We start from the raw sequence: 20,024 nt of genomic DNA on the forward strand, positions 1-20,024 counted from the left end.
TGATTTGGATGTTAAAGAATATAAAGAACAACATCAAAAATTTGACAAAATCAAATACACCATACAATGAATGGACTTTTGTTTTCCTTTTTGTTTAAAGAAGCTATTTGGGTTGTTTGATAACCATTTCATTTTTCACATGTTTGGTAACAAATTTTATTTTTAGTTTAATAAATAAATAAAATCTAGTTTTCAAAATCACCCTTATTTTTTATAGTAAATTTAGCTTAACCCCTTCAAAATCAAAGTCATTTTTCCTCAACTACAACCCATCTCTTTATTCTTGTTTGAATAAAATCTTGTTATTTCTAAATAAAACCCGACGACTAAGATCCAACTCGGCAAGTTACGTAATCAAGCACATAATCGAAATTATTGTACTTTTTCGATTCCTAAAATACCCCTAACTAAGCCATTATTGCATTTTCTATATAAATGTATAGGGGAGCATTTTTGCTCACCACTTTAACCAAATGTGTTTCCTCACCACCCTTCTTATAACTTGACACATGTCCATACTTATAACCATAGTTAACTCTTTGATTTTAAATCTTTTAAGTATTTAAAATTAAAAAATAAAGTAAAATAATAATTAAATTACCACAAGCTCGCATATATCAGCGGTGACACCAAAATCATTGTTGTAGATCACAACATCAAGCTCTTTGCTTTCCCTCCTTCTCCAACACCCTGAATGACATCGTCTGCTTCAAGTACCAGGTCCAAAGTGAAGATCTCGACGCCCTCATTTTCGTCACCAACGACAAGGACCTCGACCACATGATCATCCAGTACGACCGGCTCTACCGCTCCTTCACTAAGCCTGCAAAGCTTAGGCTTTTCCTCTCCCCTCTTAGCAAAAAAACCCCACGGGGGTAGCTTCAACGAGACCAAGTCCAAGCGCCAGTGGTTTATCGACGTTTTGAATTCGATCAAATCAAGTCGCTCGATGGTTCTTCTATGACAGATCTAGTCATGGCGTCGCCAACGAACCCCGATCAGGTATTGTCAATGTGGGTGGCTGTTATGGTGGGGTGCGTAGTTGAGGGTGAACGAGGCAATAAACACGGAGCGAAATCAGGGAGGCGGAAAGCCAGAAATTACAGATGCGGAGCTCGAGGAATGGGGGAAAAATCAGAAACGGGTGTCATAATGGACGTCTAAAAGGAAACAAGGAGAGAAAAAAATTACTACTCAAAAAACAAAAAACCTAGCTCCGCCAATTTTTCTTCCTTCCCATTTCTCTTGATCTAAACCTATCTCCTCAAACTCAAAAATAAAATGGCCTCTTCATTCCCATTTTCTCTCGATCTAAAGCTAGCTCCGCCAACACAAACATGGGGGCAAGGGGCTGCAGCAGTGTGGACGGCTTTGCTTCTCATGAGGACCAGTTACCGTAAACGACTCTTTACTCCTCGACAACGATGTTGTTGTTGGAGTTGCAAGGAGTTTGGTAACTCCCAGGGATGTGCGTGTGTTGGGAATAAGGGATGATAACCAGGTGGTGAGTGATGCCATGGCACTGAGGGTGCAAAGTGCGGCATCTGTCGCAAGTGTGGGAATCGCCTCATTGTGAAATCCCATGAGGTACAGGTGCTAAGAGCTCAGTTGGTTGCAAAGCGGAATTTGGTTGAAGATTGTCAACCTGTTATAAGGAGTTTGAAGAGGGAGAGGGCAAAGACGGTGGAGGCAAATTGACATCAGCTTGAAATATTGCAGAAAGAAAATCAAAAACTATCAAAGACGGTAGATTTTTACTCTCAAGACATGCAAAAGCAGCTGGAGGCCCTGTATCAACCGGGCAACGAGATCACGACACAGGTTTTGGTCAAGCTAAATGTGTGATCTTTGGGAGCTCAAGTGATGAGCCCCTTGGGAGCTCAAGTGATGAGCCCCAAGAAGCGATGCGTGAAAACCCAAGAGAGAAGGTCCAAAGGGCCAAACTAAAGGCTCCTATTGTGGAAACAGGAAGCGCTCCATGATTTTGTTGTTGTTTTTGTTTTAATTTTTTTTAAATTAATGTAGTCCCATGTTCTCCCCTCCCCCCCCCCCCCCCCCCAAATTTTTTTTTTTTTTTAATGCGAAATAATATATTTTTTATTTTTATTTTAATGACACAAATTAATGTGCTAATCATCCAATTATAAATACCTTTTTTTTTAGAATGAGAATGAGAATTCATTCATAAAACCACAGACGTACAAAGAGCAACATGGTACAGTGGCCTCGTTAAAACCTTCCTAAGACAACCTCATGGGACAAACCTCAGGGGAGGAAAGAGTACTACACATGTCATGGACTAACAAGAGAGTCCAATTCAGGTCACTTTGGACCATTACAATAAAAGAACAAGTCAAAAATGAAAACTAACACAAAGACCTCCGACGAGAACCGCAACTAGAGACTAGCACAGTAGACCCACATGAGAGGATCGCAGAAACCCCAAATAGTAAACCCACATGAGAGGACCGCAAATCATCCTAATTGTCAAAAGAAGCCTTCCATGAGCAAAATCATAGTCCTTTGACACCCACACAAACTGTAAGGCATACCATAGCAGAAACCAGGAGAGAACATGGAGGAGGAACATAGAAACAACAGTAAAAAGACCCATGAGAAGCACTCCATTTCAACTCAGAACCTGACAAAGAAAACCTCCTATGATCAAGCATAGTTCTTCGGTCGGCGCAAAGTAGAGAAGAGCACCACATCCCAACAGCTACCACTAGCGTCGCTGCTGTCGCCTACTTTGTTTCTCTAAATATTGTACCTACATTTTTTTCTCTAAATAATGTACCTACCTTTTTTCTCAAAATAATGTACATATATTTTCTATAAAGAAAATACCAATGTTTATATTAATTTTATAGGTACATTATTTATCGGATATGTAATTTAGGGTTTTTTTTTTGCACAAATTTTTTAGAAATTGCGGATGGTCTGTACCAACCAAAAGAAATGAGGTGTTTAATATGCTATTAATAGGGAAAATTAATTATAATTAAGGCAGTTAATGACATGATTGAAAATAAATATGATGATAAACAGCATGTATTGTAATTTAGTTAATAATATTAGGACAAATCTATCTCATATGGAATTCTATTTTAAATTTGAGTTTTAAGTAAAGATTTAACAATAGTTGGGCATGTGTCTACGATATTGTAGTTGTAAGGGCCTATATTGGAACAACCATATTTTTTAAAGGCTTATTTACTGTAGTACCCCCTGAAATTATGGCAAAATCTCACTTTGCACCCTGTACGCATCTCCACCCGATGTATCAAAAGTGTCACATAGACATTTAATGGCGAAAAATAACATCTCACATCACTCCAACCGATGTGTCAAAAGTGTCACATAGACATTTAATGGCGAAAAATAACATTTCACATCACTCCAACCAATGTGTCAAAGCTGATGTGGAATGAAGGATGGAGGTTGATATGTTATTTTTGACATCCCAAAAGCGAGATGTCAAATGAATATTTTATTTTATTTTTCTTTTCTTTTTAATTAAAAATAAATCAACACTAAAATGTAATAAAATAATAATTTAATTTGACATATCGGGTGGAGTGTAAAGCTGTGTAAAATGTCAAATTGCCACATCAGCCATCAAATTTAAATTTGATTATTGGTATTACCTTTGCCCCTTTGACCAAGGTTGGTGTTCCAAGGTGACCCCTACCATTAAATCCATCCAAAAGGCCATCAAAATTGATGATGTGGCAGGGGCTTTTTGGTAATTTTGTTATACATGTGTTTGAATTTTGAATTTTTTTTAAATGTTAAAGGAGGAGGAGGCTGGGGAGTAGTTTGAATTTTTGGTAACTCCGTCCAGAAGCCATTATTGATGGAAGGAGGAGGCTGGGGAGTAGTTTGAATTTTTTTTAAATGTTATATTAATTTATTTTTTTCATATTATATTATATCTTTAATTTTTATTTTATGAGTTTTTATTATTTTAAATTACTAGGTCTGGATTTTTTTTACACATATACGGAATTACTAAAAAGCCCCTGCCACATCATCAATTTTGATGGTATTTTGGATGGAGTTAACAATATGGGCAACTTGGAACACCAAACTTTGGTCAAAAGGGCAAAGTGGGTCACTTTGACTTTCAGGGGAAAACTGAGATTTGACCATAGTTTCAAGGGGTATTACAGTAAATATGCCTTTTTAAAAACAACTTGAAAGTGTTTTTCTGTTTTCATTTTCAAAATTAGTTTTTTTTCTTCTTCTTTTTCATTCATTAATTTTACATCACCACACATGAATACACTCCAGTTCCAAAAAATAATCCTAATTACAAAAATCAAAACTTGGTATTTGGGACCCTTGACTTGGACTCGATTGCTCGATTCTTGCTGGCCATAGACCCAATCCAAACCTCGAGACATCCAGATCCAAAATTCACCAAAAAAAGATCATCTTGATTCCAAAAAATACTACGAACTCTTTGTAACATGCACTTTCGTTCTATGATCTCAAATTCGTAATTTAACTGGAAAAAAAAAAAAAAAAACATTTCCAAGTTCCACATAAAACTGAAATTAGTTGCCAAACAACTTTTGTTCGTTTTTTTAATTTTCACTTTTTTTGAAAACTGAAATTAGTTACAAACAAGTTTTCAGTTTTTAGTTTTGAAAATGAAAACTAAAAAATAAAAACTGAAAACTGAAAACTAAAATGGTTATCAAATGGGCTCAACTTTTCAAAACTCATGTTCTCTCGGTGCAACTCGATCATGTACCCTTTCCCCCTAAATCAAAGCTCTCTCCCTCATCTAATGGACTTCTGAACTCTTTTCTTTTCTTTTCTTTGGTTGTGTAAAGGTTGAATTTTGGGATGTGTTTCATTTTTTCGTTAATTGAACTAAATGTTGATAACTTTCTTCTTTGCATTAGTTTATTTTGGTGTAGTTATAATATTAAATGAACACTCTATGATATAAACATGTTTATGCTTGCAATATTTACTAAAAAAAATAAACTTATTTCTTTATGATCAACTTGTAATGCCACTTCACTTTCCTTTTTCTCATTGCATAGTACTTTTTCTTTTTTTCAAACAAAGGATCAATACACCTACAACAAAGTTACACCATCATAATAGTGTTATCCACAACTAAATATCGAAGATGGGACTTGCTCAACCAAGTTAAAACGAATATGACTAAATCAAATACTAGTTAGTTATGTGAAGTACTTATTCAAACTATTGAAAATCATTTATGAAACTATTTAAAAGGAAAAAAAAGAAGATAAACACAACTCATAAAATGTATCTAATTTTTCTTGTGTCTTATTAGAAAAGTTATCATATGTGATGATAGTAAAACAGTGTTAATTTCTGTTGCAGACAAATACTTCCTCTAGTGAATTCCATCATGCTTCGTAATCTACCAAACTTCAAGCGTGTGTGAGCTTATACTTTAAAGTGCCCATCCCCAGGGACGGTCCCATGAACATGTTAACCTGGGCTATAGCCCAGGGAACTTCTCTTTTTTGGGACTAAATTAGTTCTCTAGCCTAGGCAATCAGCCGGCTGACAAGAAGAAAGAATAGAGGAAGAAGAAAGAACAGAGAGGAAGAAGAAAGAAAGAAAAAGGAAGAGAGGAAGAAGAAGCAAAAAGAATAAAAAAACAGAGGGGGAGATGATAAACAATCGGAAAGAGAGAGAGAGAGAGAGAGAGAGAGAGAGAGAGAGAGAAGAAATAGAATAAAAAAGGGGAAAGGAGGAAATAGAATAAAAAAAGGGATGTGTGTTGGGATGAGATATGTGTTTTTATTTTATTTTTACTTCAATTCCTTCTAAATATTTCCCAGTACATGTGTAGTTTTCCTTTTTTTTTTCTTTCTTTGTTTCCCTTCAATCCCTTCCAAATATTTCAACAATATTATCAATAATTCCAAGATTTTTGTCTGTTTTAAATGTCAGTAGAATAGAAAAAAAAAAGCTCTAAATATGATCAAGAATATATATATATTGGAAAAAAAGGGCTTATAATTTTTTTTGGTAACAAACAAGAGCTTATAATTTACCCCAAAAAAAAAAGGTATCCATTAAACACAATCTAAAAATATATATCAATCATTGGATTCGTTTCAACATTTAGCCTACTCTTACAAATATTCCTAACTTCGCCCTTAAATTTAGCCCATGTCATTTTCAAATCCTGGGTCCGTCCCTGCCCATCCCTGGTGGAATTGGTTTACATTGAATGCAATCCAAAACTGAAAATAAAATTTGATCTCGGGGTTCTACGCACAGTTCCTGCAGAGAATGCATCTGTCTTGAACCAAAGGTATGTTGTACTGTCAACACCAACTCTCACTAAAAATATTTTGGAGTCTATATAGAAATGAGCCATGCTAAAAATGCTGCGAAAAACCCTTGTATGACACTTACTGAAACGAGGCCCAAATTGCATTTAATACTTATTTTCTATGGCTATTTTCTCCTTGAGTTTTAACCAGAGAGGAGATTAAGATACCAGTGAGAGAGAATGAGAGTGGTGGTTACCAACAAAGAGAACAGGTACCGTGTAGGGAAGATTTCTTCCTCTCTAAAAAGTCGTGACTATTTTTTATTTTAAATATTCTATGTAATGAAAATTTTCTTGTTTTTCACCAAGTTGGGAAGGTGGATGGTGGTTTTCTCACACACACTGTCAAGATGTCATGTAAGTTCGAACTTTAGACCACTGGTTTGCAAATCAATGCCCTTTTCCGCCGGACTTGACCCCCGTTGGATAATGACAATTAATGTTTATGTTGTTGCTATCTCTACCCCACATTAGGTTGCTGATTTAGTTAACACCTCAGTCCTTCAACAAGATGGTTAATGCAGACAGAGGGAGGAACAACTTTTCTCACCTGGCAACAAATCACTTTCTAAGTATTGTTTTTCTTCTTTAGATAATTTTTCCATGTAATGCTTTCCGTGTAAATTTGTAGTGCTTTGGTTGTTGAAGCTTTTGGATGAATGCAAAGCTGCAAAAACCCCTGCGCAGGTATGAGAGGCAATACTGACGAACAAAATGATTTTAAATCAACTGAATTTGTTCAGCGCAAGAATATGCTTTGCTGATGTTAAATAAGAAAGTAGGATGCTTATGGGGTTCAGTTCAAGTCTATTAACAAGTCTATCAACCTAGGTTGCTAAAACTTGTGTTTTCGACACAAATCTTGTGTGGGTAGCAAGAATGCAACAGAAATGTGATCTTAATGGAAACACAGAAATGGAGGTTGCTTATTTTAGCTTGCAAAACCTGCGTCCTTGTTACATTTCCTTTGAACAGCTTCTAATTTGAGGTTGAAATGCACTTGGGACATCAGTGCATGAAAAGGAATCTGAACCGGAAGTGGTCTCCTCGTAATTAATGGCTTCTATTGGAAGTTCTGTAAGGTGCTGGAGGAACCACGGCATTGGGGATATACCAACATCTGAAACTCCCTCGAGAACTTGAACAACCTGCCTCATGGTTGGCCAATCCTTCTCATCATCTTGAATGCTCCAACAAGCGACTTTGCATGCACTACCAAGTTCATCCTTGTCGGCTTGGCCTTCTAACCTATAACAAGCTAATAGCATCTTTTCCTTCATTTATTACATTTGCAACCCGGATAGGACGGTAGTTTTCTAACCCGTCATCGAACCCGTCTCTGTTTCTCCTTCCTGATATAACCTCAATCAGCAACATTCCAAGCTAAACACGCAAGCTTTTGGAGTGATGGCTTCGCCTGAAAACCATTCTGGTGCAAGATAGCCTAGCGTTCCTGGCATGGTTGTCAAAACTCAGCTGCAGTTTCCGTCTATCAGCTTTGCAAGACCAAAATCTCCAAGTTTCGGGTTGTATTCTGCATCCAACAAAATGTTATCAAGCTTGATGTCACAGTTTATGATGCAGTCTCTGCACTCCTCATGGATGTAAGCCAATCCTTTCGCAGTCCCTTTTGCAATATGATATCTAGCTTTCCAATCTAAGATTAGTGGGTTCTTCTGAAGCAAGAGGGAGTGTAAAGAACCATTTGGCATGTACTCATAAACTAAAAGTCTTTTTGAAGCTTCTGCACAAAATCCCCGGAGGCGAACAAGATTGATGTGTTGGATTGCACCAAGTTCTCACTTCAGTGCGAAATTGTTTCTCTACCTGCTGCAGACATTTAAGTTCTTTCACTGCTATGGCAGTTGAATCAGCCAATATACCCTTGAAAACGGAACCAAAACCTCCTTCTCCAAGTTTTTCAGAGAAATTCTTTGTTGCTGTTTTTAAATCTCTATACTTGAACAGCACGAGAGAATCCTCAACTGTGTCCAATGCTCCTACTGACTATTTCCTTCTGAAAATTACCAATGCTCCTACTATACTTACAGAATAAATTATTTGATCCTTCTCAGATCCTGCAACTCGGACATGCCAATCCTGGCCTCTCTTTCCTGCAGATGCTAGTTGCTTTAGATTGAATAGGTCTCCTTTCCAAATCAGACATTGATAATCATAAGCAAAAGCAGTGCATGAGCAATTTCTTAAGCATGCTAATTTACATTCGTCAACATTCTCAACTGTCGAAGACTCGGAAAGCATAGGATTGAGAACATCATGCATTACAGGAAATGAGGAATTTCTCACATCATTGCATTGTAAAGGAGTTTTCCTCAAACAGCCATTTGAGTGATCTTGTAATTTCCAATCTTTTGGGACTTGGGGTTCAAATCCTTGCAGGCAGCCACAAAGAGACACAATCTTCTGGTTGCAGATGCTAAAAGCACCACATGAACCATAAATGTCACATTGTTCGAGCAGTAACATCCAGGTCAAAGTCCATTGTGTGAACTCCTTCCCCCTGATAAATAACTTGAGCTGACCAGTGATTTCTAGCATAATCCTGATAAAGTTATTTGAAGAGGCATCAGCATAAGTAAAATAGCATCCATTCTCATTTGAAGCAAAAGTAAAATTTGAAATATAATCATTCTCCGCCATTTCTGGAACAAGGCTGAAGAGTTTCCCTGTCCAGTATCCACTGGTCCAATAAGTTTCAGAACCATTCCAGAGTAACCAAAAACTTGTTCCATTTTGTTGTAGCTCTAAATAGAAGAGGCCAGGTGCTAGATCACTTGAAGTTCTCCATGGTGTAAGAATTAGTTTTTCCTTGGTAAGCTTATTATATCCAAGCCTTGCACCCGGCAGCCAAGTATCTGTTGGGAAATCAAAACTCTGCCATATTACAGCAGATGGATCAGATGCATCTCTTAGAACAAAGTTCCCACTATCAAGAAGCATTCTGTTAATGTATGCATTTTGAGTATTTCTTTTGGCTTCCCTTGACAATTTTGTAATAGGACAATCATTGTATTTTCTCAAGCTCTAGTCTAGATTAAGAATTACATCTCTAGGTATGCTTAATTGGCTACATTATGATGGACAACAATGGATTTGACAAAAGGTAAATTTTGCATTGCATTACATTGCATTTTCTAACTTCTGAAGATTATGACTAGTCATCCTTTTAGTAGGAATTCCAGCTCACTGTTCCAGCTGGATCCTACCCATATGTTTTTGTCCTATTCTATCTTCTCTCTCTGTTGCCATGTGTCGATTCTGACCTAGGGAATTTTTGTGTGTAAAAGCCAAACAATTCTTCATTTGGTGGCCGTCACTTTTGTAGGCAATTTTTTTGGAAAGTTTCCTTGGAAACTATCTCTTCTTCCTCAAGAGCAAACCTTCATATTTTTCATCTTTGAGTTTTCCAAATTGATTTTTCGAAAACTGCATTTGAAATATGAAAACCTCATCTTGCTAGATCAAACACTCTCTCATATATATATATATATATATATCTAGGTCAGATTCAAGATTGATTTCTTCAAGACTATGGTTTCTTGAAGAAATTGGTCATTCTCCTTTGAATCCAAATTTGGTTTTTAAGTTGGAGAAGAAGATTGCACAAAGGAGGTATAGCTCATCTTCCTAAATAGATCTAGGTTTTGCTTGAGCTTGCTTGTATTCCTTTGTAAGAATCTTTTTCTACTTAGTGGATTGCCTGGTCGGTTGATGACCTCCAGTTTTTCCCAATGGTGGGTTTCTGGGTGAACAAAAACTGGTTTGCATATCTGTAGTTTTTCTAGGTTTGTGTTCTTGGTGGTTGACTAGTCATCATTATCTGCTGTTTGGTATTTACTTGATTATAATGTTTTCACACACTTCCACCATAGTTGTTGCTAGCACAGGGGATGCCTAGATTGACGGGTCCTTCTGAGTGCCTAGGTTGTCACTAGTATTTTTCTAGGGTTGCAGGTACAATGTGGCATGCTCTATGTGTATTCTTGATTGTGGTTGTTCATGACTAGCAGTTGACTAGTCATAAGTGTTTTGCTCAAGGTCTAAAGTGTGTGAAGTTTGTTGTGGTTGTGTTTGTGTCATTTAATTTACCCCTCGTTACCTAAGTGCCAATTTCACATTCCTATAGTGGAATTAGCAATCTCTGATTTTGAATTAGTGGACCATATTGGAAGTTTGGACAATCCATTCCATTAGCATGGAGTTCCAATGTTGAAGAAATTGGATCAGAAACAGGCTGATTTCTGTTTGCCACCCAAACTACTGTTTGATGTGGTAGATTTTTGTACCATATGCCTATGTAATAGTTTCGAGAGTTACCTGGTGTGAAGAAACCCAGCTCAAATATGCCCCACCTGTAGAGGTGATTGTCTGGTTTCCTGAAACAGATTGGCCTGGGGAGAAGATGCTAGATGCCATAGAGATATACTCGCCGAAGGTACAGCATGGTAGAAGCGTAATAGACTGAGAAATAAAGTGGTTCTTACTGGTGATATCCATCTTTTCATGGACTTGCAAACAAAGATTTGCTCTAATTAAGCTTGGTGATATCAAATCACTGGACTTATTATGTTTTTTGATCCTTTCACAATTGCCAGCAAAGCTAGATATTACTCTATTGCAAAGAATTAGTGTTAAACTTTGAAAGTGAACCAATTTCCTCAATAATGGAGAAAGGATCCACAAAGTCTGCAAATCAGAAAATGATCACTGGCACTTCACAAGCATTGAAGCATGCATAAAATACTCTGTCTAATGCAGTGTTTCAAAGATTCAACCACCGACTTTTCAATTGACTTAAATTATTTATCAAAAAAGCTAGAATAAAGTAAACTAACATGAAGTCAATAACCTGAAACTTGAGCTTACAAGTGGTGTATGAATCAGCATAGAAATTTTTTTACCTGAATAGCAGAGCTTCATTACCATAAGCCTCTGTAGAATTTCAATATAATTCAATTTATAATGACATAGATTGTTGAACCATGTATGGGGAAGTTGCAACTGAGCTCTCTGTCTTCTAAACATGAACTATTATTATTGAGAGCTGGATCTAACTCAAGCATTACTCACTTCACATGGCAGAACGGGGATGCATATATATATAACTTAAGCATCAATCTGTGATCCTATGAAGGTGGTTGCATTGAATTATCTCTAAGCAAAGAATTTCAACAAGGAATCTTTAACAGAAGTTGAGTTGAGTTGGAATTCAGATTAATAACAAGTGTGAAGATTAAAAACTGAGGAAGACAGAGCAAAAACGGATGATTTTCCCTTTTGTATGGCCATGTTTGCTAAACCAATCACACCAAGAAACTTTGCAAGAATTATCTTTCATCCATGACCTATTTCTTGTTTCTTTTTTATCTTTTTCAATCAATACACAAAAGAGAGCATATGACTTCGGAAGACTCATAATCTGGTTACAGGCTACAGTGAAAAATTGCATCCTCCTCTGTCCTTTTTAATATAGTTTCAATGAAGTTTTCAATTTCAAGGTGTAATCAGTGAATCCGTGCAGCATTTGACTTGATAGTCATGCATACCGCCATCCAATATGCCATAGAGTTTATGAAACGAAGAATTAAAAGATACAAAAAAACAAAAAGAAGCTAGCTACTGATCCAGTCTAGTACTGAATAATAAACGTACTCTAAATCAAGTGAACCTAATCAGAGAAAGAGGATTCTCCAGATGTTTAATACAAAAGCTCTCAGTGCCAGTGTTCCTCATTATAATTTATTTACCGGCAATAGAGATTAGAGGTTGAGAAAATTTATGTTATGATACACATCTTCTGCAGCTGGTGTGAATAAAAACGTGAGGAGGTACGGAGGTTACTGGTTTGAACTTTCCCAAAGGGCCAAAGGGGCATTCTTATTAATTTTCCACATAACAGTTGCTGATTTTAGATTGAATGCAGAAAAGACATCAGATCATGCCGATGAATCCGAAGTGCAAATTGTCTCCTGGCTACTGGTGGCTTCTATTGAATTCTCATTAAGGCGCTGGATTTGAACAACCTCTGAAACTGTGGGATTGGAGGAATACCAACATCTGAAACTCCCTGAAGAATTTGAACAACCTCCCTCATTTTTGGCTTATCCTTCTCATCATCTTGAATGCACCAACAAGCGACTTTGCATGCCCGGGTGAGTTCATCCTTGTCTGCTTGCCCTTCCAATCTGTAATCTAACAAGGTAACAACATCTTCTCCCTTGGTTACTATATTTGCAACCTGGATTGGAAAGAAACTCTCTAATCCCTCATCTAACCCTTGTCTATTTCTTCTTCCTGATATAATCTCAATCAGCAACATGCCATAGCTAAAGACATCAGCTTTGGGTGTGATGGCTTCACCTGAAAACCATTCTGGTGCTAGATAGCCTACAGTTCCTCTCATGGTTGTTAGAACCCGGTTATTTTGTCTGCATATTGTTGACGTGAGTCTCCTAATTAATACAGGAGATTTATTTCCTTGATTAATTAAGGGATTTACTTTCCTATTCTATTTAGTTGACGAATCTTTGTATAATTAGGAGATACTTTCCTAATTCTTTACTGTATCTCATTCCTTGTAAAGCACTCTATAAACTCATATATATACCTCCTTATGGAGAAAAATAAAGTTAACCTAATACATTCAAACCCATATTCATATTTTAGCATGGTATCAGAGCAATCGATCCTCAGTTATCTCTAAATCTTCATATCAAAGTTCTTCGAACACAAACCCTAAATCCTCTTATCAAATTTCTTCAAACACAAAACCCTAAATCAAATTCCTCATATTTACAGATTCAGATTCAGATCTTCATACCCAAATCCTCATATCCTCTTATCACAAAACCCTAAACACATCAGTTTTCTCTTATTCTTAAATCCTTCCGCTGCCATGGATATCGTTTCCGCAACCACTGACTCCACTTCCTCAACCTCCCAAGTTGTTACTATTCAGGGTGACAACGCTCCGTTTCCTACCAGCATCATCTTGACCGAGACCAATTATGCCTTATGGTCTCAGGTCATGGAGTTGCGTATTGCTGGCCGCGAAAAATTGGGGTACCTCACCGGCGACACTCTGCAACCCTCTAAGCTCTCCTCCAGTTACAGCAAATGGTGTACGGAGAACTTTCGGGTCGAGGGGTGGCTCATCGACTCCATGTCTCCAGACTTGATGGGTCGGTTCATCCGTCTCAGTACCGCCAAAGAAATCTGGGATGCCGTGAAGAAAACCTACTTTGATGGTGGGGATGAAACTTTCTTTTTTGATCTCAACAAACGGGCGTTCACCATTAAACAGAATGGTGCTCCTGTCCACAAATATAACAGCTAGCTGCAGACCATCTTTCAGGAGATTGATCATCGCACTTTGAATCGCATGCACTGCGACGCCGACGTGACTGCGCGCCAGACTAAACTGGATCGTCTTCGTGTTCACCTTTTTCTTGCCGGGCTCGATCCTCAGTTTGATCAAGTCCGGGGGGAAATCCTACGCAAAGTTCCCAAATTAGACCTTGACCAAACCTTTGCATATCTACGTCGCGAAGCTCAACAACGACTGACCATGGCCAGTACTCCAGACATTGCAGTCCTGGCCAACCAACGTCTGCAGGGCCCTCCGCTCTCTATCGGTGGCGCTTCGTAGACTCAGGGCACAAGCTCTCGTCCGGAGCAGAAATGCACTCATTGTGGTGGACGCAAACATACCCGTGCTAGCCGTTACAAACTGATTAGGTACCCGGATTGGTGGGACCACTCCAAAGCTCCTCGCAAGAATAGGAGCAAATCATTCCGCACATCGTCCGTCGCGGATCCTATAAGTCATGCTGCTCCAACTGCACCGGCTCCTGCCTCTGCCTCTGTAGCCACAACAGGTACCCAAGGTTATGTTTTGCATAGTTCCTCAAAGAAACACTCATGGGTCATTGACTCCGAAGCCACTGATCACATGACCTTTGATCCGGGATAAATTACCTCTCATACACCGCCTTCTCAATCAGTGGTGTCTAATGTCAATGGTACCCCCTCTCCAGTAATTGGGGAGGGTTCCCTCTCTCTCTCTGACTCCCTCACTTTGGATTCTGTGTTGATTGTTCCTTCCTTACATCATAATCTCTTGTCTATTGCCCAAATTACTACGGCTTTGAATTGCACTGTAACCTTTTGGCCTACTCATTGTGTTTTTCAGGACATTCTCAGCAGCAAGACGATTGGTTGTGGTACTAAGAGGGGCAAACTCTATTATTTGGACCTGGCACCTAATAGTGAAGCCCGTCTCAGTCAAGCTTACAAAATTGGGGGTACGAGTGTTGAGAAGCAAACTTCCGAAGTATGGTTATGGCATCGCCGTCTTGGACATGCTTCATTTGGATATTTACAGAAGCTATTTCTTTCCTTATTTTCCAATTTAGATAATTCTGGTTTTAAGTGTGACATTTATGAACTGGCCAAGAGCTATCGTGTTCCTTTTCCCTTAAGTTCAAATAAAAGTTTGATTCCTTTTTCCCTTGTTCATTCTGATGTTTGGGCCCCTGCTAAAATTACCACTCCCGGGGGAGCTAGATGGTTTGTCACGTTTATTGATAATTCCACACGCATGACCTGGGTTTCCCTTCTCAAAACAAAAGGGGAAGTCAGTTCCAAATTTCAACAGTTCTATCACATGGTGGAGACACAATTTCATACCCAAATTCAGGTTCTTCGGTTTGACAATGGCGGAGAATTTCTCAACCACGATCTTAATGAGTTCTTCCAGGATCACGGCATCATACATCAACACTCATGCCCTTACACTCCTCAACAGAATGGTGTGTCAGAATGAAAGAATAGACACTTATTGGAAGTAGTTTGTGCCTCACTCTTTGGTGCAAATATGCCTCGGTCCTTTTGGGGAGAGGCCGTCCTCTCTGCAGCATATCTTATCAATCGGATTCCCTCTAGTATCCTCCAGTTCAAAACCCCACTTCAAACACTACACCACCATATCCAAATAACTCCAACCCAAAACCTGGAACCCCGCATTTTTGGTTCTGTGGTCTTTGTCTACTTACATGATTACCAACGCAGCAAATTGGATCCCCGAGCCGACAAGTGTGTCTTCATTGGTTATGCACCTCATCAGAAAGGTTACCGATGTTATCCATTGAAAGATATAAAGCTAGATTGGTGGCGAAGGGATACACACAGAGATATGGGATAGACTACCAAGAGACCTTGCCCTAATAGCCAAGATCAAAATTATCAGAGTCCTTATGTCTCTAGCAGCAAATCTCGATTGGCCATTACATTAGTTTGTTGTAAAGAATGCATTCTTACATGGAGACCTGGAAGAAGAAGTATTTATGGACTTGCCACCAGGATGTAACTTCGCTCGTGACAAGGAGAATCAAGTTTGCAAGCTCAAAAAATCATTATATGGGTTAAAGTAGTCTCCCAGGGCATGGTTTGGTAGATTCACTAAATCCATGAAGAATTTTGGATATACACAGAGTAATTTGGATCACACTTTGTTCTTGAAGTGTGATGGAAAGAAGCTTACTGCACTGATCGTTTATGTGGATGACATAGTTGTGAAACGACACAGGAGAACAACTGAAACTGCAGAAGTATTTGTCTCAGGAATTTGAGATGAAGGATTTAGGTGATCTGAAGTACTTTCTCGGAATTGAAGTAGCAAGGTCCGCAAATGGTATATTTCTATCACAAAGGAAGTATGTATTGGATCTGCTCGCTGAAACAGGATTGCTTGGATGTAAGCCTGTTGACACACCTATCAAGATGAATCACAAGTTGTGTGAAGACATGGATCAAGAACCAACCAATAAGGAACAGTACCAACGCCTTGTTGGAAGGTTAATATATTTATCCCACACAAGACCGGATATTGCATATGCTGTGAGTGTGGTTAGTCAGTTTATGTATTCACCCAATGTGTCTCATAGGAATGCAGTTAATCGAATCTTAAGGTACTTAAAATTAGCCTCTGGAAAAGGATTAATGTTCTAAAAAAATAGAGATCTTGAAGTTGTGGGATATACAGATGCTGATTGGGCTGACTCCATTACTGATAGATGCTCTACTTCAGGTTACTTTACCTTCGTGGGAGGTAATCTAGTCACTTGGCGGAGTAAAAAACAAAATGTGGTTTCTCGATCTAGTGCAGAAGCAGAGTATCAAGGAATGGCCCATGGAGTTTGTGAATTGCTATGGATTAGAAAACTATTGACATAATTGGGTTTCAAGCCAAGAAAGCCAATGGAGTTACATTGTGATAACAAGTTAGCCATTGACATTGCACATAATCCAGTCCAGCATGATCGCACCAAACATGTTGAAGTGGACAGACATTTTATCAAAGAGGAAATTGAGAAGAAGATCATCCGCCTACCATTCATAAAATCAGAAGATCAACTTGCCGATATGTTAACAAAAGCTGTTTGTAGCAGAGTGTTTCATAACTCACTTACCAAGTTGGGTATTGGTGACGTATATGCACCAACTTGAGGAGGAGTGTTGACATGAGTCTCCTAATTAATTAAGGAGATTTATTTATTTGATTAATTAAGGGATTTACTTTCCCATTCTATTTAGTTGACGAATCTTTGTATAATTAGGAGATACTTTCCTAATTCTTGACTGTATCTCATTCCTTGTAAAGCACTCTGTAAACTCATATATATACCTCCTTATGGAGAAGAATAAAGTTAACCTAATATATTCAAACCCATATTCATATTTTAGCACCTATGAGTTTTGCAAGACCAAAATCTCCCAGTTTGGGCTGTATTCTGCATCCAACAAAATGTTCTCAGGCTTAATGTCACAGTGTATGATACGCTCTCTACAATCCTCATGGAGATAAGCCAATCCTCTGGAAATGCCGATTGCAATATGATATCTGGCCTTCCAATCTAGGATTATCGGATTCTTTTGAAACAGGAGAGATTGAAGAGAACCATTCGGCAAGTAATCATAGACTAAAATTCTTTTCGAAGCTTCTGCACAAAATCCCCAGAGACGAACAAGGTTAATGTGTTGGATTGAACCAATAGTTCTCACTTCATTGCGGAATTGCTTCTCTCCCTGGTTCAGACTTTTAAGTTCCTTCACTGCTATGGCAATTGAATCAGGCAATACCCCCTTGAAGACAGAACCAAAAGCTCCTTCCCCAAGATTTTCTGAGAAGTTCTTTGTTGCTCTTCTTAAATCTCTATACTTGAACAACACTAAAGAATCATCAACTGTCTCCAATGCTCCTGCTGACTGTCTCCTTCTGACTAATATCATGACAATTGTCAAGATAAAGGTGAAACCTAAAAGTACTCCAATTACCATCAAAGTAGTCTTCCTCTTTATCTTAATGGTAGACCCTATCTTTTGATACTCATTGTCAGATGCTGCAATTCAGAGATGCCAATCTTTTCCTACTGTACCTTCAGACGGTAGTAGCTTTACATTGAGCATATCTCCTTTCCAAATCAGGCACTGATTATCATAAGCAAAAGCAGTGCACGAACAATTTCTTAAACACACTAATCTACATTTTTCAATGTTCTCAACTGTCAAAGACTCAGAATTCACAGGATGGAGAACATCATGCATCACCAGAAATGTGGAATTTCGGACATCATTGCACTGTAAAGGAGTTTTCCTCAGACAGCCATTTGAGTGATCTTTTAATTTCCAAACTTTTGGGACTTTGGGTTCAAATCCAGGCAAGCAACGACAAAGAGAAGCATTCTGCTGGCTGCTGATACTAAAAGCATCACAGGTAGCATAAGCATCGCATTGCTCAATTGGTCGCATCCAGATTAGAGTCCATTCTGTGAAGCCCTTCCCCCAGACATAAAACTTGATTTGACCAGTAATTTCTAGCATGAATCTAATAAAGGTATCGTTATATGCTGAAGCATAAGTGAAATAGCTTCCTTTCCCATTTGAAGAAAAAGTGAAACTTGCAATATAATCATTTGCTGCTGTTTCCGGAACAAGGCTAAAGATTTTCCCTGTCCAATATCCACTGGTCCAATAAGTTTTAGAACCGTTCCAAAATAACCAAAAACTTGTTCCATTTTGTTCTAGCTCAAAAGAAAAGAGGCCAGGTGCTGGATTTTGTGGGTTTCTCCATGGAGTAAGACTCAGTTTTTCTTTCGTAAGCTTATTATGTCCAAGCTTCCCTCCTGGAAGCCAGGTATCAGTTGGGTGATCAAAACTCTGCCATATAACAACAGATGAATTAAATGCATCTGTTATGACAAAGTTCCCATTGTCCAGTAGCATTGCTACGGTGGAATGAGAAATCGTTGACATAGAATGAGTTGACCAAATTGCAGTTTTGGATTGGACCAGTAGGGTTAAGTTTCCATTTTGGAAGAGTTGCAATGTTGAAGACGATGTATCAGAAACAGGTTGGTTTCTGTTTGCCACCCAAACTACTGTTTGAGGGGGTAGTTTTTTTGTACCATATCCCAACATAATAGTTTTGAGAGTTACCTGGTGTGAAGAAACCCAGCTCAAAAATGCCACTTGGAGAGGTAATTGTCTGGTTCCCAGAAAGAGATTGGCCTTCGGAGATAACATGAGACGCCATGGAGATACAAGCATCGAAGGTTAAACATAACAGAAGCAGAACAGGCTTATAAATAAAGTTGTTCCTGCAAGTGAATTTCATCTCCTTACAAACTTGCAAAAAAGAGCTGTTTTGCTATAAGCACAGGCCAAGCTTGGCCTTCCTTGTTCTACTTTTGTTAGTTTCACTTGACAGCTTAGCTAGACATGCTGTATCAGGATATCGTATGTTTGACCTTGGAAGTCAACCGATCACCAGATCCTCAAAAGCACCAATGTGTTTGTCAAGTTGGCTGGTGAAACAAAAAAGCCATTGACTTTTATCAATAATTCATTCTATTAGCGTTGGACTAAATTATCAAACAACCAAAACCTTAAAAGAAAAGTAATCTCAGAAAGCTAAAAGTCAATAAACTGAAAATTCTACACTTCAGTACCATTTCTAACGAAATAGACAGTTGAATTGAAATTTCAAGACTTCATATTTCAGAGGAAGAATGGGGATGTATTTAACTTTAAGCATCACTTTTGAGTATCTTCCCCTTGACCCCAACCATCTGTTTAAAAGAGTCCTAAGAGCTAATTGGGGTAGGCTCCCACAAATCAAAACAAATTAGTTCAAGCAATTCATCAGACTTAAACAAAGAGTTAAGTTGTTGCTTCCTCTGTTTTTAACTCTTATTAGCATTAACAGTCTCTGGTTTTCCAGGTTACAAAGTCGTTGAAAAATCTTATGCTCTTAAGACCCTTAAGATAAAATTATAGGCCCATCATCCCTTGGTAAATCAGGGCTTCATTAGCTTAATACATCTCTCAATCAGAACCCAATAACTTGTAAAATTGATTCATAAAGGGTAAAGATTCAGGCAATTTGGGGTCCATAATGGTGATTTTCCAGCCCAATGATAATTACTTGATTAGCTTCAAATTCATTAACTAGGTTTAGAGTACTTCTGTTTATTTGTGGTTGCTTAAAAATAAATGTAATTATCAGAGCATTGTGTTTATTTGTATTTAACCAATTTCTGCAAAAACCAGTTTGAAAATTCAACATTAAACAAAAAGGAGAAATAATAGAAACTGGAAAAATAAATTTAAA

At 38.1% G+C, this 20,024-nt stretch overlaps 3 pseudogenes; 1 reads left to right on the plus strand and 2 right to left on the minus strand.

Annotated features, from left to right (window-relative positions):
• Positions 1-975: 975 nt before the first annotated feature.
• LOC148295809 (uncharacterized) lies at positions 976-2,026 on the plus strand (annotated as a pseudogene).
• Positions 2,027-7,290: 5,264 nt separating this feature from the next.
• LOC148295810 (G-type lectin S-receptor-like serine/threonine-protein kinase At2g19130 pseudogene) lies at positions 7,291-10,852 on the minus strand (annotated as a pseudogene).
• Positions 10,853-12,341: 1,489 nt separating this feature from the next.
• On the minus strand, positions 12,342-19,028 carry LOC148295811 (G-type lectin S-receptor-like serine/threonine-protein kinase At2g19130; annotated as a pseudogene).
• Between the last annotated feature and the right edge of the window lie 996 nt (positions 19,029-20,024).

The sequence above is a fragment of the Prunus avium genome, chromosome 3 (assembly GCF_965620075.1).
Source record: "Prunus avium chromosome 3, drPruAviu1.hap1.1, whole genome shotgun sequence".
In the NCBI taxonomy this organism is placed as follows: domain Eukaryota; kingdom Viridiplantae; phylum Streptophyta; class Magnoliopsida; order Rosales; family Rosaceae; genus Prunus; species Prunus avium.